The sequence below is a fragment of the Pieris brassicae genome, chromosome 9 (assembly GCF_905147105.1).
Source record: "Pieris brassicae chromosome 9, ilPieBrab1.1, whole genome shotgun sequence".
NCBI lineage: Eukaryota > Metazoa > Arthropoda > Insecta > Lepidoptera > Pieridae > Pieris > Pieris brassicae.
In genome coordinates, this window is record NC_059673.1 from 859,481 (window position 1) to 883,813 (window position 24,333).

The 24,333-nt window shown below is 34.3% G+C and overlaps 1 protein-coding gene across 2 annotated transcripts in view; it reads left to right on the forward strand.

Annotated features, from left to right (window-relative positions):
- Positions 1-24,333, forward strand: part of LOC123714728 (dystonin) — a 256,193-nt gene that overhangs the window by 75,052 nt on the left and 156,808 nt on the right. Inside the window, exon 1 of one of the 2 annotated variants that reach the window (XM_045669170.1) lies at positions 13,700-13,719. The exons of the other annotated variant lie outside the window; for it this stretch is intronic. The gene's annotated coding sequence lies outside the window, so the exon portion shown is untranslated. Of the gene's footprint in view, positions 1-13,699; positions 13,720-24,333 lie in introns of those variants that run through there. 2 annotated transcript variants of the gene reach the window in all.

Sequence of the window (24,333 nt, forward strand, 5' to 3'; positions counted from 1 at the left end):
TCAGCTTTCAGTGCCTGACGCACGCCGTCGACTATAGATCTAAGGTGTGCCTGTTTCTTCACGATGTTTACCTTCACCGTTCGAGCTAATGTTAAATGCGAACATTGATAGAAATACCATTGGTGCACAGCCGGGGATCAAACCTACGAGCTCAGGGATGAGAGTCACACGTTGAAGCCACTAGGCCATCACTGCAGAGAATATACCAGTCGAAAATATACATATTTTCATTGTAAAATTAACAAACAAAAACTAAACAAATAGCTTAGAACAAATCGCCTGTCTTATAGCTTGTGCTATATGTAATAAATCTGTTCTCTCGTCTTAAATATATGAGTATTAGCGCAGTTCTTAATGTGCACATTATTGATATATATATAAGCTTATTCAGCTGCAAAAATAAATGCGTGGTTAAAGTTTTGTTGGTAAATTAATTAGCAAGCAAATGGATTGTTTGGAACTGTTGAGACAAGGAATGTGGTATTTTCAGTCTAGGGTGTATGTGTGACGTTATTTTACGTTACGACTTCTTTTGGTTTGGGAAATATGATGAGTGATGATGAGCGCACCCTGAAGTTAGCTATAGTCAATTTCGACCCGTTTGAATTGGTTGTGAATAAAGTTAGAAGCCCGAATGTTTAGTTACCAATCAGTAATTGCATGCACGTTGGCCAAATAAATGTATTAATTAAAAAAATAAGATGTGGTTAGTGTAAGATGTTTTAGGTTAGGAGTCAAGCTCCGACATCGATGGCGAGGGCCTGTGTTTATACATTTTCATCTCATTTCAAACAATAGTAATAACTTAAGACACTGAAGAAATTAACTGACTTTAATTATATAATGGTAGAAAAACTGCGTTGCGAAGTTTCGTTTTTGATAGCTGAAAGTCTTGTCTGAGTTAAGCGATTGTTAGATATCTTTTTCTGATCTTTAAAGTACTTGTTCCAATTGACCTGTGGCTTATTTATCCAAATAACGCTACGGAATGGTTAACGGATAGTTTTTTTTATATAATTTAAATTCAATTTATTAAATATCAGTAATATTAAAGAATCCGTTGAACAACTATTTTAAACATTTCGTTTGAAAGTGAATAATAGTGTCGTGTTTGTGGCTAAGTTCAAGTGCGGTCAAGGACTGCGGGAATGTTTGCCGCATGCTGATGCGGGCATGCTGGATTACACATATGAATGGGTAACCTACACATATGTGTTCTGAAGATAGACCTACTGCTTCCTTATGAAAGGAGTCTATCTTTAGGTACTAATGTGTAAACTTTTGATGTCTCAACATCTCTCACACGAGCTCTCGTCAGAGTCACATACGCTCCCTCTTCCCGCTTCTTCTCTTTAATGGGATTTAATTTATTTGTGGGGGACAATAGTTTTTGATACTTATAAATCAATCAGGCAAATATTTCACGAATTTTCTATATATTGCATCCCATATATAAACTATCTGATGAAATAAACTGATGTTGACCAACTGGCTAGGCTAGGTTAGGTGTGTGCGACTCATCCCTGAGGTCGTAGATTCGAATCCCGGCTGTGCTCAAACGATAAGTCCATTTCTTCTTTCTTTGTGCGCATTTAACTGTACGCACGGTGAAATAAAAATCTTGCCAGGCTGGGTGACAGGCAAAAGTCTCTTAGAAAAATATCAAAGGCCGGCAACGCACTCGCGAGTCTCTGCCATTAAGAGTGTCCATGGCATTGGCCGTGTGCCGCCTATAAATAAACAGTTACAGAAATCTGAGACCAATCAGTGGTTGTACTTCAAGACTAGAATGCGAAATAAATTTCTAAGTGGAAGACGTTTCATTGGCTTGTCATAGTATAATTTTTATTTTACGCCCTTAACAGTATGAAATTAGCATAGTGCGTAGGTACGGCGTTGGAGGGCTATTGCCAAATATAAACGTAGGTTTGACTCCTGGCTGATGTCATCCAACACGTCATTGTTTGTGAGGGATCGATCATGTTTGCGCAAAAGGCTGTGGAGTGCTTTTGTTGCTCATATCCGATTTAGCTTCCAAAATTTAGTTATATACGTATTTAAATTTTGCTTCGTAATAAATAAGCTTAGTTTTGAATTAGAAACGGCGTAATATAAACAAAAAAATAATAATTTATCATTAGATTTTTGCTAGAAATTTTTACATATATGTATAAGTCTTATGTGTGTCTGTATAGATAATGTCTTCCTGAACAGATTTTGATTAAATGTGTTTTAAGTGCATTCGAGAATCGTGACTTGCATGTTTTTTTATTTTATTTTTGTTCAACGTGTGTACAGGACAACGTCTGTTGAACCCGCTAATAAAATATAGTTCATTAGGTGGTTAGACTATGTTGTCAATATTATTATTATACCACATTTCTTTTGTTTGCCTTTTTTAAATGAGCTGAAAATGCGCTTACGCAGCCCGACAGGTTGTCGAGCTTGAATGAGGGGGGGGGGGGTGTGGGGATGTTCTACACTCAGTCTTCCGCTATTCAGAGGGGTAACCCTCACACACATTAGAAGCATTAAAGCCCTTCACGGTCCCGTTAAGATGGGCCCTTGGGGTTTGCCAGGCGTTTTATTCAAGGGATATAGAGATCGATCACGACCAGCGGTTCCGGCCCACTCGAGACCGAGACACCTTAAGCCATCGGCCAGTCTACGGTTAAACTCTCTCTCCCTCAATCGCTCAGCAGTCTCCTTCTGCAGCATTTCATGCTCACAGAAGTAGACCGTTGTACTCCAGGCCTCCTCACTTTCTAGTATAGCCACATACATATATTTAGTTATAGTTTGTATTTATTTCCATAATTTTTTTAAAAATAAATGTCCAATTCAGCTTACATTGTGTATAGTATTAAAACTACTTATGAACCATAATATGTTTAGTATTAGCCGTAGTACGCGCGTTTATATCAACGAATCATCAATCAAAATATTGATTTTGTAAAAAGATATTTGATGTTATGTATAATAGGCTCAAATTGAGACTAATTTATGTGTTATGTGGATTAATCAAAGTTAATCACTGATCGAAGTTTTATTGATACGAGTAAATCATTACATAATTATGATTTTAATAACGCTTTGAACAAGTTTAACGAATCTTTAATAATTTACATATTATTAGACATAATTTCATCTTATATATAATATAGATAATTTATATATCTACTTAAAGGTATTTGGATGTGGTTTTCACAGGCATTTATAGTTTTATCGCGTTACGTCGCCTAGACGCCATGTTGTCATATTACAAAGTTTAAAGCGAGATATTATTATTTTCATCACTCATTCCCAGGCTCTCAATTGGCGGTCTTTTAGGCAATTTGGTTCGAAAGTACTTCGGTGGATAGCTAATTGCACATAGCGGCAAAACCTTGAGAAACTTAAAAACGCTTTTACTATTGAGAGTGTTCAGAGGATTTGTTCTTATTGTTATCTGTAGCTGAGTTTCATCATGAGATGTCGAGGCAGAATACGAAATTCTACCCGTATCACATCGAAGTCAGTCATTCCACAACTGAGCGTTTGCAGCAGCATTTGCCGCGCCCTATGTGGAGCCAGCTGCAAAGGCGGCGGCGAGCCCTATAGCGCTGAGAGTTTCCATGTATCGCTTAATATCAGATGAGCTTTCTGTCTGTTTACCTGTTCTATTAACGAAAAACACGATAATTATTTCTTGTGTAATCACTGAACGTTTGCAACACTTTGACTTTATCTTAACAAATTCTTGAGTAATAGTTAAAAGCCCACACAGCAAGCCGCGAGTTGCCAGAATATAAATCGCGAATTTGCATACAGGCCGTCGAACCTGGTATACTTTCGCAATATTTGCAACACTGATTCATAGATCATACAAATAGTTCTTTTACCGCCTGCATAATTTTTCATATAAATCGAATTTAAAACAGGATATGTATAAATTTAAAAAGCTTAAGTAGTTTATTGGTTCATCATTAAAAAATGGCATAAGTAACGCGTAAGTAGTAGAACAGCCTTAATATTATATATATATATATATATATATATACAAAAATAATGAAGTTAGAAAAAATCTCACAGAGAAAATTTTACACTAGACGAACTATTTTGCATCGGGGCTCATAACTGGCTGGAAGCTCACATGATGTTAAGTGGTACTGCTAAGAAACACTCACATTGCCAGAGTCCTCGCAAGTGCATTGCCGGCCTTTTAAATATCGATACGTTCTTTTATTTTCTTGAAATATCCTAAGTTGAAGCTGGTTCCACATAGTGGTAGCCACAAAACTCTATAAGGCAGTTTTTACCACCACTACTGAACCAATTCGACTTTGGGTCCTTCAAGAAAACAGCGTACCAATTTTCAAAGGCCGACAACGCGATCACTCTGGCATTGATAGTGTCCCTGGTTCTGTCGGCTAATTCCCAGTTATAGTTCCTCCAGTTTATGAGTTTATTTATTACAAACATACATTTATCTTTATAATATATAAAAACCCCGCTTATTAAAATAAAATAAATTATTTTTTTATTGGCGATAAAAAAAGTATTTTATAACGGAAACGACATTGTTATAATGCCTAAATAGGCTGTATCCTATAAGGCTGTTTCGATAAGCACTGTCGTTAGGCAATACATTTCCGACGACTTAGATCACTCTCGCCTACGACTCCACCCACGCGATATATCTATATATCTTAAATATAGGGGTATATTGTTTTGGCAGGAGAGAGTCCTAGATATATAGAATCTAAATGTGAATGGTAAATGTCATTTATAGTTAAAACCCTGTTTTTGTCAGCTTTTTTTATAATAATTGTTACTGTTTTATGTTTGTGATAAAAGTTATTTTGTTTTTATATTATTTAATTGTATAGTTATTTTTTTTAATGCATACATACGGCAAGTTTTAGCAAATAATATTACATATTATACAATTAAAAGTTTATAATTATAACCAGCTGATATAATACCCTCTAAAATTATCAAGCTGTAGAACGGAGAACTGGCAGGAAATTATTCAGTGACGAAAATAGTGGGTCTTATGGTATAGTGTTTGGAGTTTCAAAAACATTTCTTAATGGTGCAAGTATGCGATTCACATTTTGCGATACATCGACGATTTTATCTGTAAAACATGAGGTCCACAGCTAAAGTAGCCTGTCATCAGGAGCTCATCTCACATTTTACAAGGAGCACAATAAAAATATGTTAAAGAATGGATATACAGCACTAGCCAGATTAAACTTGCTCACAATTAAGTACCTCGCGATATCGCTATTTGGGTTAAGAACTTATGTTTCTAGAACAAACAGTTCAATATTTATTAGTATATTGATCAAAACATTATTATTTTATTGTCGCATCTAATATTCTTTTGAATAGATTCTAGTGAATGTAACCATGGTAACAAACACAGTTATAAATAAACTCCGCCTATAAGTAATTCTTACAAGAATGCAGCTATATTTTTTTTATTTTAAATTATTTTCAGCGTATGTATTAAATATAAACAATGTTTTACTACAATAAAAAAATCTTGACATATTATCATGTACTTTTCAGATGGATTGCTTCAAATAAAATCATTTTGATACAGGCTAACTAACTAACAGAACAATAAACAAACTGAATTAGTTGTGTTCAAAGTATATGAGCGGTTTTTATTCCTTTTATATCCTTCGAAACAATTTGACTTACTTTCCTTCAAGAGAAGAGCGTACCAATTCCCAAAAACAGGCAACGCACTTGCGAGTCTTCTGTTAGTTTCAGTGTCTTCCTACCCTTTGGCTCTGTAGTATTAAAATCCTGACTGCGATGACCAGAAACCATTTAAATAATTGTTATTTACACAGTTGCGTTCCATATATGGCCTTAACGCCCTTTAACATTGTCTCACGTAAAGATACTACATATGATAACGTCATAAGTACTAATTCCTCAACTCCTACGCATAATTACGGCATCGTTAGCCGCGATCGCCATATAAGGCGACACTTGTTGACATCGGCGATCGAACTTCCGATTCTTTTCGCTGTTACCATCTAAGTGTTATCTTTTATAATATGAATATGAGTAGTTGTAAGATGTCTAATATTTAAACAAAATTATTTAGTAGAAATAATTACCAAATTATGAATGATAGAACTTTAAAATATGGAAATATAGTTTGACCATTGATTTTAATCAATAAATTGCAGTATATTCTTGTCGAAAAAACTTATGCAGAATATTAAACAACGGAAAGTTGCGTCACGACCGCTACCACCTCCTTCACTTAGTTATGATACCTAAAATCCAGGGTACAAGGCAGGAAGAAAGATACTCAACGTTAGGGAGTAGACGGGAATTGTGACTGCGGAACAGTTGTATCTGGTACAGGACAAGACACGTTTCAAAAGACTGACGGCCAACCTCCAGTAATGGAGAGGCACTAAATGGAGAAGAAGTATATTGTTACCTACAACACAAACCAAAGGAAGTAAATTGCCCAAAGGAAACCGGAAAAAATAACCGATTTTATGTAAAAATAAATAAAATTGACCTAATTCACATAGAACCATGTTCAACTAAACCTATAAATAGACAAATCTTATTTCATTACATATGTATGTTATATCACTAGTAAATACCTTGAGATATAATTAACCGTTTATATGCAAACAAGGGCTTTAATGACATACATTTGAAAAGCTAATTAATTTCCGTTCATGCCATACGATACTAATATTACGCTATAGCATTCTTAAACTTTGTATTAAAAGAAATCAGTGACGCTACAACCTTTTTAGGTCTGGGCCTCAGATGTCTATATCTGTATCATAATGCTGAGCCAGGCCCACAACCACAGCACACACGCATTACACAATTAAACCTTTTTTTCTTTAAAAAAAATTGTTATCTCTCTATTATTATTTTAAATTATTTTTTGTGTTTCTGTGTGTGTGTTTTGTTAGTAATAAACATTATCAGCCTACTTTGCCTGACACACGCCGTCGACTTTTAGGATCTAACGCAAGCCGGTTTTCTCACGATGTGTTCTCCGATCGAGCGAATGTTAAATGCGCACATAGAAGGTCCAATGGTGCACAGACAGGGTTCGACCTCATCCATGAGAGTCGCTGTAGCCAATAGGCCAATACTGCTCGTGGAAACAGTGAAAGCTTTATATAAATACACAAAATGTTTTCCTGTTGGTTGAAGAATATTGAGGTTCTTACAGTGCTTTAGTGTTTCGCGTGATTGTCGAATTGTTCTCGAATTAATTTAGTATCGATTTTGTATTTCACTATAATCGCAATCTCTTGGCAGTGTAACTTTCAGCTTAATGTGCTTTAAAATTATGTATTCACAAAGATTATTTTATGTTGCTCAAAATCTACCAAAATACCATCTGTATCAGCTCGACGTCTGCCGTTCCACAACTGAGCGTTTTTGCTGCGCACCACCACTATGTGGAACCAGCTGCTCACTGAAGTATTTCTGAACCAATTTGATTTAGATTCCACCATGAAAAGAGCTTACCAATTCTTTAATGGACGGCAAAGGACTTGCCAGTCTTCTGGCAATGTGAGTGTGACATTAAAAACAGTTACATGACATACAGTCCTGGTAGATTAAACTGAGCCGTGAATGAATGAATTGCTCATGTATTAAACAATAACTATCACATGACTCATCGTATGATTAGTTCGAATCTGAAGGGAGAAAGTTTATAAACATTCTAACTAGTCACCGAACATACAACCTATAGTCAATCCTCTTATTAGTTATGCTAGTTACGGAACATATATAAACCTCCTCGTAAACTCTTGAACTGGGCGGAATATTTTATGTTTCGATAACAATTGTTAGTTAATAACTTCATATCGACGGAATATTGATTCTGTAATAAAGGTATTTTTTTCGAGGCTTTTAACTGAATAATCTTAGCGCCTATGTGATATGTACAGCCTTCGCTAAAGGCTTTTTAAAGGTTATTGCGTAATAAGGTACGTTTAATGTATGCGTCACTAATAAATGGAATTTATTTTCATGCTTGGTTGGTTTGTATATGACATACAAAGGTACTCTTTTTATATTATAGTATCTGATATCCGACTGACGTGACATGAATTTATCCGGTCATAATGAAACCCACGATTGTTTAAAGTTTACCTCCTTCAAAGGCCGACCACGCACCTACTGAAATGGGTGTCTATGGGCTGCGATGATTGTCCTTTATAGGCGTCCAGTAGGTCCCTATGTTCTGTGCCTAGTTGTTGTTTTTTTCTTTATAGACTTATAGTTATTGAGACATAAAGATAAACTTATTACACATAATAAAAAAAGATGTATAGTTAAAAAAGAAATTGCCCTCATTAGAGGATTCTCTGTATCGTGGGCTGCTAGTCTACTGAATGTGACACCCTGAATATTACTCCATGTGAAGCTAATATATTCAGTTGATCACTGGCTGAATTCACAAGAGCTGTGTGTGGCAAATTTATCGCGGCAGTAGTTTTAGTAAGATGAAAATTACATAATTCATATTTAGTAAAAACTTCGGCAGTTAAAACTTAGCAGTAAACAAAAATAAATAGTAATCATTATATTTGGATCATATAATAAATATAATGAGCAGTAAAATAGCTTAACTGCCCGTTCCATAATTTTTACCGGTTTTTATTTACTAGTCTGCTTACGTATTTTTAGTACTGTAAGACGAAACGCACTAATTGATCAACTAGAAATAAAAAGTTTACTTGACATAATATATGAAAAGTTCTTGTATACTTAAATAACAGTTAGAAAAATTTGTTCCCATTTATAATTATATAGTTATAAAAAGGTCTGTTTATATTTTGTTCTTATTTTAATTATTGTAATAATAAGTTTTTTATTGCATTAATTAGTATTTAAAAAAATCAATGGCGCTACAACCTTTTAAACCCTGGGCCTCTGTATCTGTTTCATGATAATATGTTTATCGAATAGGCAAGTAGGTGATCAGCCTTCTGTGCCTGACGCACGCCGTCGACTTTTTGGGTCTAAAGCAAGCCGGTTTCCTCACGATATTTTCCTTCACCGTTCCATGTGTGTTTAATACGCACATAAAAAGAAAATCGATTGGTGCACATCCGGGGATCGAACCTACGACCTCAGGGATGAGAGTCGCACTCTGAAGCCACTAGGCCAACGTTGCTCTTAGTTAGTATTAAGCTTCTTTAAAAATTGAAAATAAGGAAAAATAAATAACCTTTTTATTATCAGCCTATCGATTATTAAGCCCTTAAGGAAAAAACGCCTTTAACGAGAAACACCGATCTGGGTCGATTGGACCTTATCAAGCGAATTTTCCATATTGAGTGAGTGAGGTGAACCGCACTAGACCTTTGTAATTATTGTCAAGAATTAATAGCAAGTAGACATCGTTAAATGCTTTTTGTAATACGAAGCCAGCAAACCAGCTTCTGCGGGCTTTATTTTTTAAATATATTTTCTAGTATTGTCTTTTGTTAAAATAGCTTTTACACATTAAGAAAACACTGTTTAAATAGCTTTTACACATTAAGAAAACACTGTTTAAACTGATTGAAGCTATGTATTATTATTATAAATTTATAATTATTTACATAATTTTATTATTATAATATTTTTTCCGACGTTTCGCGTGCTTTACAGCGTGCGTGGTCACGGTGACTGAAGACAAAAGTTGTTGAATGTCAAAAGTATCAAAAAATAAGTAAAAAGTAAGTATGTAAATGATTATAAGTTTTTAATAATAATACAATAGCTTCAATCCGTTTAAAAAGTATATTTTCTAGCTAATTATCCGACTGTGTTGTCGTCCGAAGTATTAAATAACTTACTTATATGTACTAACTAACTAACTTACTAAAACTAACGTAAATAGTATTGGTAATAAAGCACTACCACCTATTTCTCTTAAGAACTTTTTGCATAAAATTTACAGCAAATTCCAGAAAGATTCCTCTTAACCTATTGTTGAACATGAATTCTTTTAAGATCGTACTTTTACTTTTGTTCCCATAGCTTGTTCAGTAATACCTGTCGTATTGATACATTGGACAATCGGTCGCAACATATAACACCGTCTCTTCAGCTGTATGGCTACAAGGACAGGCAGCACTGTGTCTAACCCTGAACCTGTAACTTAGAATGGCTTAGAATCCAGGCAGGATATTGAAATATGCACATCTACCTCCTATGTAGTGTGTGCACCAGAGGTCTCGTAATAGTTGAGGCCCTGGTAGACAAGCAGAGTGACCCCGCTTTTTAGAAACTCCTCGAGGTTTTTTTTTGTAGTTTTTTCTCTGTATAGCACATTCCGATGTGGGTCCCAAACACCCCTGCAACTTTCGGGGCACATCTTCAATATAAAACAGAAGGATATTGAAATACATGTTGGGATGCAAGTGGCTCTAGACGTACTAACTCTCTGTTAGGATGGAAATTCGGAGTATCAGTTATGCAGGTCCAGACTTTATGTGCTCTTCCCAAAAATGGTCTCTCAACTATAAACCTCTTACCTGATGCTAAAGATCTTCATTGCTAAAAACTAGTTATGTGTAATATATATTGCCTTATTATATATATATAATAAGAGGACAATCGAGCATACAGGACGCCCAAAAAGGACAGTCATCGCAGCCCATGGACACCCACTATTAGTATTATTCTCTTTGCAGTAGCTTCCTTCTCAGTAACCAAGAAGAAAGAAGTTTTCTGTCTTGGTCTTGGGTATACTTTCCTTTCCACTCGGTATTTGTGAACTTCTGGACTGCAGTTGAGCATCGAAATAGTTTTAAAAATAATGTTATTTCCAAAGCAGACGGTGACCTCAAAAATATTTAAGTGTATAATTACATCTATTATTAACAATTATACTGTGACTGAGTCAACTGAGACATCTGTTTTCGACGAAAATGGTGACGTCAGCCGTAATGGAAAACTAGGTATTTTGTAAATCAACAATAAATGGACCTTATGAACTGTTAGTGAATTCGAATCATTGGCATTTTTTTAAATTCATATATTTTATTGCACAGATGCATAAAATACTTGCTGACTTTATTTTCTTCTCCGAGTTGACGATTATGTAAATTTAGATCTTTATAATAAAAATTCTAATAACATAACATAATACTGTAAACATAAATTAATATAACAATGAACGATAACTAAATTATATTATTAAAAGGAATCTCTTTAGCCAAGGTTGCGAAGATACTGGCAGCGTTCCCCCTTTGAATATCTTAAGATGTATCCCATTTATAATAAACAGATAATATTATAAATGAGACATGCACAGATCTTCGGTCAATTTTAAAGCAGGCGATCAGACAAGCCTCGACTAAAATAACAGACTTTTTCTTACTATATTATAATGACATTTTATTAATGTCTCGTAAAGTATGCTGTAATGGTTGCAGTTTCTTACAGCTTGTAAACTAAAAACTCGGTGATTAAAGAGTAGGAGAGTTTTGACCAATTCTTTTCTAAGCCCTTGATTTGGGCACTGGTAGTCAATGTATTTTTTTTTTAAATATTAACGTCCATAAGTGTACATAGTTATGTATTAAAAATACATACGATTTGTTTTTGATTTGAATGAAGTCATATATCAAGTTATTTATAAAATATATTATTTGACCCACTTTCTATATTTCTCGGTAGGGATAAATATATTACAATGACGTCTTGATTATAAGTAAATTCAATGTAGGTCAGTATGTTAATATTAATTTACCTGCTTGATACAATGTATGGGTACTAGTCACCATAATTAATTAATCTGGTGAAGAAATGGGCGCTCTTTATTGGGGCACGAATTCGGGGAAACTGTTGCCCTGCCTTCAATAGCCAACAGATGGGACATTAGGTTTTAGTGGGTCCGTCGCTTCCGGGACCGTCACACGCGCTTGACGCGCCAAGCTTTTTAAGTAAATAATGGTCCATTTTAGGAAAGAGATGATTTTGATACTCACCTGCTGCCTGGCTTCTCGGTCTGCCCGATGGGATACTATGTAGGTGTATCCTCTAAATATTTATACGCCCAACGGACCTATTGAGAGTCTAAGTGCGGAGAGAGTCCACAAACCTACACCTAAATAATTAAGTAAAAATAGATTTCTCAACGTTGAAAAATATTACGGGTGAAAACCTTTCATTCAAGACCAGGTCGGCGAATACTTCCTAAATACTTGTATATTAGCAAAATATCTTCATCTAACAGAATTTTTATCATAAGACTCCTAAATACATTTGCGATTATGATTTATATAAAAGTTTTATAAATCTAAAAAATATTCGACAAAAAGGCGTGCGCGTTTATGTCTAACACAAGATGCATTTTTAAATAAATCTCAGTGATACTATGAAATGGGATAGTGCAAAGTACGTAGATATATGTTCACTATAGTAATACAGTATATTTACTTAGTAAATACGTAATTACTAATATTAATCTTCTATTGCTGACACGCAGTATAATATATATCTATAAACATTTGTTTTAGTTAACCTAACTTAATCTAATACATCAGATGTATCGGATTTGTGATCAGCATGTCCTTTGACACATAGGCCTCTTCCAGCTTTCATTACTGTCTAATGTTAGCTCTCCCTGTCCAAGTTGTGCCTCTTAATCTCTTTATTTAGTCTGCCCATCTCTTGCTCTGACTCCCTCTTTTCCTTTTTCCAACCCGTGGTTGCCATTCTGTGAGAATATATGTCCATTTCAACCTGCTATATCTCCTCATGTGCCCGGTCCAGTGTCATTTCAATTGTCTTATTTTCTTTATTCGTCCTCTACTTTGTCGTTAATCTTATCTGATCTGCTCTTTTGTGATGTCTCAATGTTACATGCTTCTTTTCATTCCTCTTTGGCATGTTCTATATAGTATATTATTTTTTAAATGGGTCCATGCTCATTTGTTATTTAAAAATTCTACCAAGAGCAAGTACAAAAAGCTGTTTCTGAATACAAACTTTTTTAAAAATATTTTGTTTTCCCTACTATCGTTATGTTTGAAATAATTGTTAGAATAGTACTAAGCTTCTATGAGAGGCAGTTTAGTAAGAGTTAGGTTTTAGTTAGGTAACAAAAGAACACTTGGAATTATAATTAAACATGATAATTTTATATGGTTGTATCATATGTCCAACTTTTAATTCAAATTAAGGATTTTTATTGTTACGAAATGTTATAAGTACTCTTTCAGAGAAATAAAAATAATTGCAATTGATTTCAATCATTAAACATTGTGAGTATTTAAAATTATGAAAAAAATAAAATATTTATACCTCTTAAACATTGTAAATATCCAAAAAGACAGACGTCAATGTTCTAACATCCTCATAACGTGACCTTGAAGTTCGTTTCCTCAGCTATGAACAATCAACGGATTTTTCCCAATGTTATTACTGTTTTGTGTGTATCATTGACTGGCCCCAGCTCTTTTAAAGACGGTGTTATTGAGAGAAAATATAAAATACACCCACAACCTTGACATTTATCATATCACCAAATTAAAAAAATATATTTTTTACCACCTACTTGATGATTTGAGTCATACTGCTCACATAGACATTTTATCAAAGAGTTACGCACACATCGTAACGAACGAAGCCAGTTTGAACGTTCCGAATCAGTTTGCCGCGGTCCGTTGTCACAAGCGGTCGTCTCTTCTAAAAGTACCGGGTTTTTTTTTAGTGCTGTGCTGTGTACGTTGTCGGTTTTCGACAGGTTTTGGGTACTTCGAAGGTTATATTTACGGTTTTTTCACGTGTGATACGTATATCTATGTGATTGTTTACACTTTTATGTAATTCAACCTGTGGTATATAGGTTACGGTCAATGTTCTGGTAGTTGGTAAGTCGGCGATCGGCAAAAACTTGTTTTGCTGTAGGATTTTGATTATTTTGACATTTGACATATCTAGCGGTAATATGCTGTTACGGTTAAGCACATATCTTAAACGGCTGAAGATTACGATGAATAAAGTATATCTATCACTCTCTCACGGATTACCGAAACGTATCTTTTGTCTCTATTTGTAACGTATCAAAAATTTGGACACGTTTTTGTTGATATTAGCGATGTCGATTCCGTTTCGTTTGTCGTTTCAATGTTTATGTTTTCACGGTTCTGTTGATACAATGCGGGTATGCTTGAATCGGATTACGTAGTTAAGACTTATGCTTTACGATTGTATATACATTATAAAAAAAAACATAACTATAATCTCCGATACACTATGATGAAAATCTTTGAATCAGCAATTTGCAAATCCGGGTTGGCATCAGCCCGATAATCAGTAACTTTATTAGGTGCATAATAATAAACTTATCTGTTTATTGTTAATTAGTTTCAAAGGTAAATGATAAGGTGTGTTTCCGTATGTGAACAGCTGATTTGCATCAACAATAAATTCTATCGAAGTTTTAGTGGGAACTGCTTTTAGCAGTAAGATCAGCACATCGTTTTTGTCTCATGTTTTGTATTGTGTATCTACTTTATTATTATTACCAATACAAAAGAAAAAAAATCACGTAATCCGGCTTGCATCTGTGAACAAATGTATTCGTTTTATAATATTTTATTTTATTTAATAAAATTTAATTAACGTTTGACCCACAATTTTGATGTAATATGCTCCAAATTACACAACATATATTACAGTTATATCGTAATATATTATTTAGTCACGTTGAGTTAGGAATTTTTTAGCGATTAGGTGAAAATTAGTCGCTATTTCGTGTTTTAGTTGTAGAAATGATTGAATGTAACGTTTGATTTTGTTGAAAAAACTAAATTCTCGAGAATAATATTGGCGGATCGTTGATGCTTACGATTGCAAAACCCTTGGCTTAATATATTTATAATTTAATTTAAATTTTAAAGAGCAATTGATCTTAATTAAATAAATATTTATTATCAACATACAATATTGTTAACCTACATAGCATTAATTATATTATATATTATAAATAGAAATTTAAAAACAAATTAACGTTTGATAACCTTTAATTTCATGACTCGACCAATACGTTTCGCTGACTTATTCGTTGATCAGGCACCTACTTACATCGTTAATTAGCCCTACGGCTCAAAAGTCTGTACCCAAATGGTACCAATTTTTAAATGGCCGGCAACGCACTCGTGAGCCCTCTGGCATCGAGAGAGTGTCCATGGGCGGCGGTATCACTGAACATCGGGTGAGCCTCCAGCCTGATGCCCCCATATAAACATACTTAATAAATGTATATCCATACAAAATTGCATTGTAACGCCATGCTAACTATAGCTTGTATTTACATCTCATTTGAGATTAATTTTTTTATTTGTCATTTATCGAAATTTTACTTCCACTACTAAAATAAGATTAAATGATTCACATAATTTAACTTAAACCACAATTCATTATATAGAAATCCTTATGCTAAGTATGACAACACGACATGACATCATCATACAACTCATAACGTTGATAATGTATTGATATTTTTGTTTATTATTTCAATTTTCAAGTCGGGTTTAGCCTTCATATGCACCAGTGAGTGAATGCATATTATCAAAATGTTTTGGATGTTATAAGAGAATAGAAGTCTTGACTACGCTTTCTCTCTTCCTCTTATTTTTTATATAACAGGGATATATAGGCAGAAGGCTCACCCGATCTTAAGTGATACGTGGACACTCAATGGCTCGCAAGTGCGTTGTCGTTTTTTGGAATTGGTTCGGAAATACTTCAGTTTATCATGGACCCCTCAACATCAGACGAGACTGGCGTGTTTGTATTTAAAACCTATATCATTTTAATCAATATTAAAACCCATATTGAACCGTTAAACGTAAACTACAAATACGTAGTTACCGTAAGAAGATAGCATAATTTAATTTAATAATACATCAATTTATTGTTTTTATATTTTAGTTCAATGAAAGTATATATTTTACAATTGCACACGCGTGTCATTAATATATTTCTGAACGTATCAATAAAAGACAATTATTATTTTTATTGTTACATTTCGCTTTTCCCTTTTCTATAGAATAGGATAATAAATAGTAAATCAGTGGCGCTACAAAATTTTTAGGTCTGCGCCTCAACTTTCTGTAGAAGTTTCATGATAATTTTTTTAATCTAATAGGCCTTCTGTGCTTGACGCACGCAGTCAACTGGCAAGCCTCACGATGTTTTCCTTAACCATTCGAGCGAATGTTAAATGCACACATAGAAAGAAAGTCCATTGGTTCACAGCCGAGGATCGAACTTAAGACCTCCGGTATGGGAATCGCTCGCTGGAGTTACTTTTTTTTTAAATGAGGTGAAAATGGGCTAGGCAGGCCCGCGCCAGGGATATCGAGCTTGACGCGGAGACTGTTGGGCTGGGCCAAAACTCAAATCAACTCTGCTATTCAGAGGGGTAGTTTGACCCCACCCACTAAAAACACCTTAGCGTGTGAAGACGCCCTTAAGATGGGCTCTCGAGGTTCGACGCTGTAGCCACTAGGCCAACACTGCTTATTTATTTATATATATTAACAAATACCAGGTTAGGTAGGTAGGATTCAAGGATCTCCATTTGCTACGTCCTGACATGACTCTCTCGCTTCATCCATTTACATAACATTTAACATGCCTGCTCGTCGGTTATGGAAAGTATTGACGTTTCTCTCTCGAGTACTTCGGCTATAATTTATAAATCGTATTATCTTAATTGGTGCTTTTTTATCGTCCAACGGTAACGGGTTGAAATGACTGGGTCAATATTTACAATAATAACGAATGTACGAATCTACTTTCATTGCTTGAGGCTTGACATCGTACGGTATTGTCGTTAGACAAATTGAGGTGACTGGAAAAATGGATTTAACTCAAGCGTCTGATTAAGTATAGGCATCTCGGATTACACCGTTTGGTTTAAGTTGGTCTGGTTATTGATTGTTCAATCAAAATATTTTTCTGGTAGAATTAACAAATAGATCGAATATGATATTAATCATGTGTTCAATCTTTTAAAATCTTTGTTTTAAGATTATTATTAATGAGTCTGGATATGTTGGTATTTATAAAATTAAATTTGTTTATTGGTTAAGATAGATAGAATTAATTGAAACAGACCTCAGAATCTTATAAAGGTGAAAGGCGCTTAACATATTGTTATAACGTGTGATTTGATTCAATGAGATAGTGTCAGCTCTGACGCTACACTTTCAACAATGAAGCTGGATATTTGAAGTGGTTTAATAATTGCGCCGTATTTAATTGTATTTTTACTGAACATATTTGTAATTGTCAAGGGGTTGTTACAATATTTCAAGTGGAGTTTGGTGTAATTATTGCAGAATGCAGATCCTAGCAATTTTCTTATTAACTTAAAAATCTTAGTGATTAAAAAGAGTGCCGGAGTTTCGTGTCAGGTCTTGTTGCCCGCTCATGCTGGGGACTTGATAGTCAATGTAAATTTCTGTTTTTAAATATTGACGTTCATAAGTGTGTACATACTTCCCAAAAGTACATTTTGATTTTGACTTTTGAGTGCCATTTTTATTAATAAGTTGCTATAGCAGAGAAAACGATGCTCATTAGTTAACTTTTTTAAACCATTTTAAAGTCCAAACAGTCGTTTCATTTTTCTAATATATGTCAAATGCAGCGACGCATGTGTATCAAGTAACTAAATAACAAGGGGGTATGATATTTGTCATTTTATATAAATCTAACATACATACTTAGGATGACCACAGTATAATAGAGGCTTAGCCTATCTGTAGTAACATTCACTTGCGGTCATTAACCTCTTATCAACCCCACTCGAGTGTGTCAGTAATCTATTACCTGTGCGTTGTTTATAGGAAATAGGTTAGGTTTGTTGTGATAATACCTTTTTTTAGGCCTCCTTGTATAAACAACAAGTATTACAATATTTAGGCAATTTAATTTGTATATTATAGAATTGGGATTCGTTTACGTTTAGGGTGAAAGGCCCAAGAATGTCTTTTTTTATTATTAAGCGAGAGATTTTGTTTGGATACTTTTTTTACAGTCATAACTGCTTCAATGTTTAAACTTGGTACTGCCAAACGACCGAATTCGTTAATAATTTACAACAGGTCCAACGCCCATGTACATTGTGCTAATACATTTTTCCTTAGTTATAAAAACGTTATTCATATTCACAAAATTTCCCCATGATATCAAAGCGCAGATGAGCAATAATTGCGGTGTTTTTTTGAGTCCAACTTTGCATGTTTGACCAAAAGAAGGCACAAATTTGTTAAATCAGTAGCCCCTGCGAACTTCGTTTCTCCATACTGTGATTTTACTTTGCCTACCTTTCCTACCTAACCTAACATTTTCCTACATTATGCTACCTCAGAGACTGTTAGGTTTTCCGGAATGAAAACTTTTTAGGTTGTTCTGTGAATGTTACATTATATAAACGTCAGAGTAAAAGTCATAATTTTCTTATTAACAAACAAAATATATATTGAGGATGAAAATTACGGATTGTATGTATTTTTGTATATTGGAGCTTAAAAAAAATTGAGGTGGAATCTCCTTATCACTAAAGCGTTTCAAATATACATAGTAGCTGAATTTCAGCCTTACTGAATATGCATAAAAAAATTCATAAGAATCGCTTGAGCCGTTTCAGAGGAGTATGGGAACGAACTCTGTGACATACGCATTTTATATACATAATAATATATCAATAAAATGTATTGTGTCCAAGTAAGATGTTGGTAAGACAGTTGATACGACTTCTTCAATTAGTTGTTATAAGTCATTTAGAGCTTAATGGTTCTGCTGTTATAACACCGAAATATACCTGATCAAACCTGGATAAGTGAGAGCTCAAAGGACCGCGATCTTGTTTTCTGTTATAGAGGTTTCCCACTAACCTCAGCTTCTAGCTTACTGACCTACAGACCCTAGATATGGATAAATACGGCAAATATCAAATATTACCTAATTAGAAATAAAATGTATATACATAAATGTCTAATCTAAATAATATTATAGCCACATTTACTTAATAATAATAATAATTTATTTAGCGATTCTCTTTTGAAATTTCGTGTATTGGTCAAGTTATATATTATAAATTTTATCAAATATAGTTTGACAGTAGATTCATAAAATTGGTGAAGCGTCTCCGATGACTAAAGCTTCTCGTTGTGTTGGAATTTCCTCCACCTCTATCCAAAACCTGTGACTGGCTCGTGTTCACTATCGTTTAACGTCATGTCATTCGAATTTGCTTTGAACTAAATAAGCCCCTTAATATTTAAGAATGAGTCGTAAATATCAAAAGTCAAATGTGTTTAACTGACGCCTATAGAGGTTAGTGCAGTTAGTTTATGATTTGATTTACTCTTAAATTATTACTCTCCCAGCCATTAACAAATCTTAAAAGAATGCTAAATGTTTTATAACAGTAACATTACGTGTGTTTCGGCCATTCATATCGAAATGTATCGTAACGAATGAATTTCATGCGCTGATGGAAGATTTATAATTATTTTAGTAATCTACGCTATTGTAATTGATAAAGTTTGACGGGAATTACTATTTATTTATAAAAACTTAGCACTACAAGCACTTATAGGCAAACATAGTCACGATAAAAACAATTGGAGCCAAAAAATTATAGCATAAAAACTAAACGAAAATCGATTTTAAAACGCGAGCTTTACATATATACCAGACCTAGTTCTGGCCAGGTGAGATTTGGTTGTTCTGGACAAATCGGAAGATGGTATTACTGGATTATCAATACGGTATACGAAATTTAGTGAATAGGTTGAGGCATTCAACCGGTTCCATTTAAAAAAAATGCATTAGCTGGAATAAACAGCTTGGAATGTATATAGGCTGTAGAGTAAGCTGGTACTGTTATAATCTATGCCTTTTGAAATAATTATCTATAATCGTCCGCAATCTGTGACTACACTGTGTGCAATTCGTGTCTGAACTATTGCTAAATGCATTCGTTTTAAATTTCTATTTATCAAGATTTAATTATTATTATGTAGGTTAAGAATATTGTAAATACTGTATAATTGTGTGTTGGAACTATATAATTATAATAAATAACTAAATGCATGTATTTGCTATGTTTACCAAATTTTTTTTATTAAATGCATAGCTCCGTCTGTTGACAGTCACGTTTGTCTACTTACAATTTTAAAGCTTGTCTTTAATAAGCGTATAAATATATCATCATCACACATATCACCAAAAAATATTATTCAGGTTATCTAGGTCTATCCAGGTTACCTTCTTAGCCGCATCACCTCGACGTGCTGTGTGTGTGTTAACTGAGTAGTTCCTTAAGGTTTAAAACCTTAAGTCGAATTGGTTTGGCTTTGAGTGTCCACAAGCGGTGTCACTTAACATCACATGTGCTGCGAGTTTTATAAAAAAAGAACTGTCGTTAATACTTAATTACCGCTGGGAATAGCTATTTAATTCGTTTATGTATTTTGAAGTTGTAATTTATGTACAATTGAACAGTAAATGTGCAAAACACAGATTTGTATCCCGTTAGGACCGGTTCGCAGTACTCCTGTTTGCATTCCTGTGTCCTGTGTCTTGAACTTGCGTCTAAACTTTCTCCATAGTCACGTAGTCGAGACTAATCGCTTGATGTAACTTCCGTATGTTAACGCATTAGCTTAGATATCTAGAAATGTCTTAAAAATTAGATACGAAAACCGTCTATATAATTGTCTGCATTCTAGGCCTTCCCAAGCAATCTCCACAAAGGCTTGTCCCTCTCTGATATCATCATCCAATACCCTTTTATCCGACTGAACTGAATTTCTATAGGAGTAACATTAATTTTTAACCTTTATTTACAGTTAGGAAAATTCTCCTTCTATTAATGCCGTTGAATCTGAATTGTTTAAGATATATTATATTAGAAATTAATTGCAATATATTTTCACTTTTGCCAATTATTAATCGATTTTATGTATACGCTAGTGATCAATCGTGTGTCTTCCAATAATAAATATTTATTAATTAAAAATGCATATATATATATATACAGTACTAAAACTAAACAATTTTTTTTTATTTTTATTAAATACATACAATATCGCTACTGCGAACTCACACATAACGAAGTCGATAGTGTCGGAGACCGCATTCAGTAAGCACAACGTATTTGTTAACGGGGATTTGTGCAATGGACTGGTTGCGACCCTTGGTATTGCAAATAACCTTGGCCTTCGACGTTGCATATCCCCTAGGTATAAAGAAACCTAGTAAAACACTTGGTTTGCTTACGACCTTAAGACTTTAAGCCCAACTGTAAGTCCATCCAAATAATTCATTGATTATACTACAGTCCAATAGTTTTAGTAATTAATCTATATAATGTTGTTTTAAAAATTAAAGAACATTTGTGATAGTAACTGTTATCCGTTAGTCAAATATGTGAAGCCTATCATTCAATATTGCGGCTAACACGGCCCACGGGCGATGTACTCGTAACGAGACTCAAGCACGTCAAGCAACGGTCGGTCAACGGTCATATTAATTTTATTATGAAGCGATTGTTCTAAACAATAGTTATTTCTCATGCGTAATTGTTAACTGGAGTGTTAAAAAGTTTAGAATTTAGTCAAGCTTTAACAATAAAGGTGCCCATGAAATCCCGTAAACTACAGACACATTACATCTGCAATTTATAGGAAAGCAACACATCTGTGACACGTCGTTATTGATTGAGTCTCGCGTGTCGATGTCGCTGCCAAATAGATTGATTGGGCGTTCAATTAACAGCCAAGTCTCTATACTAAACAGTGAAATTGAATTGATCGGCTTAAGCTAGCTGGCTGCGACATCGATATCGTAATATTTTCCTTAGCAGGACGAGACTATACACTTGAATAAGGGAGCGTTGAAGTATTACGTCACACAATTTTAGGAGATTCGTGAAACGTCCCATGAAACGCGCCGTAATGTGTCTGTATCTAATAGTAAAACGTTTCGTGACCACCCCCAGTGACTCTTTATACTTAAAACTTACTGTTATGTAGCGTAAAGTACTGGAAAGTGGAAAATAATATCAACAATAACGTGTAATTCAATACCCGCCCCACATCGTAACCTTTTTTTACAAGTTTACAAGAGGAAAAAATTTGTTACGTAATATTTGAACGTTCCCTAAGATCAGTCACATTCATAGCCAAACATTTTCTCCGAAATATATTTGAAAAAGGTTACCTAAGATATTCCCACGTGCTCAAAGCAAAAACTACAATGTAATCCAAGTACGGCGGTCACAATCAAACGTTAAAGTCAACGAACTTAGTCCTCATATTTCAAACAAAAACGTTTGATACAATTTCGATGATTTTTTATACTTTTACTTTGGCTTTGCGGAGCCACAGATAATATGTTGGGTGATCATGAAAAAGTTAATGATCAACAGCCGTACATAGAATAGTTTATTTCGAGTTAACGGAAGATTTTAATAAATTCCCAAGCTAATGCTCATGTTAACCAAAACAGCGTTGATCCATAAATCAGTATTTAACATTTACGTTGCTGACTTAAAATTAGTAATCTAATTGACGACTCCTGTGTATTTTTAAGGCATTTCAATCTCAAATTGATCAATTAAAGAGTTTGAGCTTCATATTTATGTATCTGTTTTATTTGTCAAGTCATATCGACTTTTTGAGTCTAAGGTTTCCTCACGTCGTTTTCCTTCATCGTTCGAGCGAATGTTATATGCGCACATGGAAAGTCCACCACTCACAGACTGTCGAAAGCAGATCTGCTCTTCCAATTGTCAGGTCATTTTAAATTTCTGCTACTCCACTAAAGATTTATTGTCCATGTCGCGGTACAGACTATATGTTTAAATCCAAGATTCGTGCAACATAAATGAAAGTCCCAACTTGAAAAGCAATCTATCAGTATTAAACTATGCTTATGTTCCGCTACAAGGTCATAAAAGGAAGATAATTAATCATAATACATGTGGCAAAAAATATTAGAAGCTTTGGTGTAACTTTCGGTATCCGTTGAGTCAGCCACATTGAAATCCGGTGACGTCAATTTTGACCGTTTATATTTTAGCTTATTGCGAGCGAGCTTTCGTCTTAAAAAAGCTTCGTTTAAGTTCGAAGAAGACTCATATTTTTATGAGACTTCAAAAAATCGAAGGTTAAAAACTAAATCTGTGAATCGCGTTTCCAATAAATATATTGATTGATGATAGATGAATTGATGGAAGAGACACAAATAACTTCCAATACACAAATAACCGAGTACCAACAAATAGAGAAAAGCGCCCAAAATACTTAAAGGCCGCCAAACACTCGTGAGCTCTCTGACATTGAGTCTCCATGGGTCGTATTACTTAACATCAGGTGAGCCTCTGTCCAATTGCGCGCTGTACTATAAAAAAATACAGTCAAGCAACCATAACAATGATATACATTACATAATATATATTAAAAATAGCCAGTTTACACCTTTATATCAAAGTATGGAAAGAAAATATACAAAAAAAAAATAACATGTGATATTTAGAGTAATTTGGTGCTTTTTTATTATTAAAAGCTTTAAAAAGTTCATGGTCAGTTTTAAGCCGGTAAAGAATTTCTTTAATATGTTTAATTATCTCTAGATTTTATTTTATTTATTAGAATAATATAATCTAAACGCTAGGCTATCTAGCGACTGTCCATTTATTAGTCGCAGTAGCAAATACCTCAACATTCTCTCGCCACGATGGTTTCCCGCGAGTGCCCATGTTGCGTTACAGCTCGGGTCTGCACGTCATACTAGTTTTTTGTTTATGTCATTAAGACTTTGATTTACTTTTTTTACGTGTTTAAAAATTTCCAATCCATTTTCATGTGTCGAGTCGAGTAATATGAATACGGTTAGTCAAGTTTGTATTATGTTGTGTGAAACATTTGTCTTATATTAGCCCAATTCTTTAATAGCTTGGACGCTGGTATAGATAAACGGGCCGACAAATTTGGAAGACAGACGTCATTAAAGTCTAATTGGAAAATTGTGTTCGAATCGCTTTAGCAAGAAACGTGTTTTTATGTTATTTTTACTTGAAAGTGACCTCACAATAACGAGATGTTATTGGGGTCCGAAACAAAGTCATTGTTGTCTGACCTTCGTACGGTGGGAATACATACGTGTATATCAGCTAAGCTGACGAGATTTTGTTTACAACAATATAACAAAAGATATTAGTGTTGTTTATAAGAACTTGGAGAAACTCGTGGTTGGTAACACAGAAAGCAAAACGTGGCCGTTCTCCAACCAGATAGATCGATCAAGTGA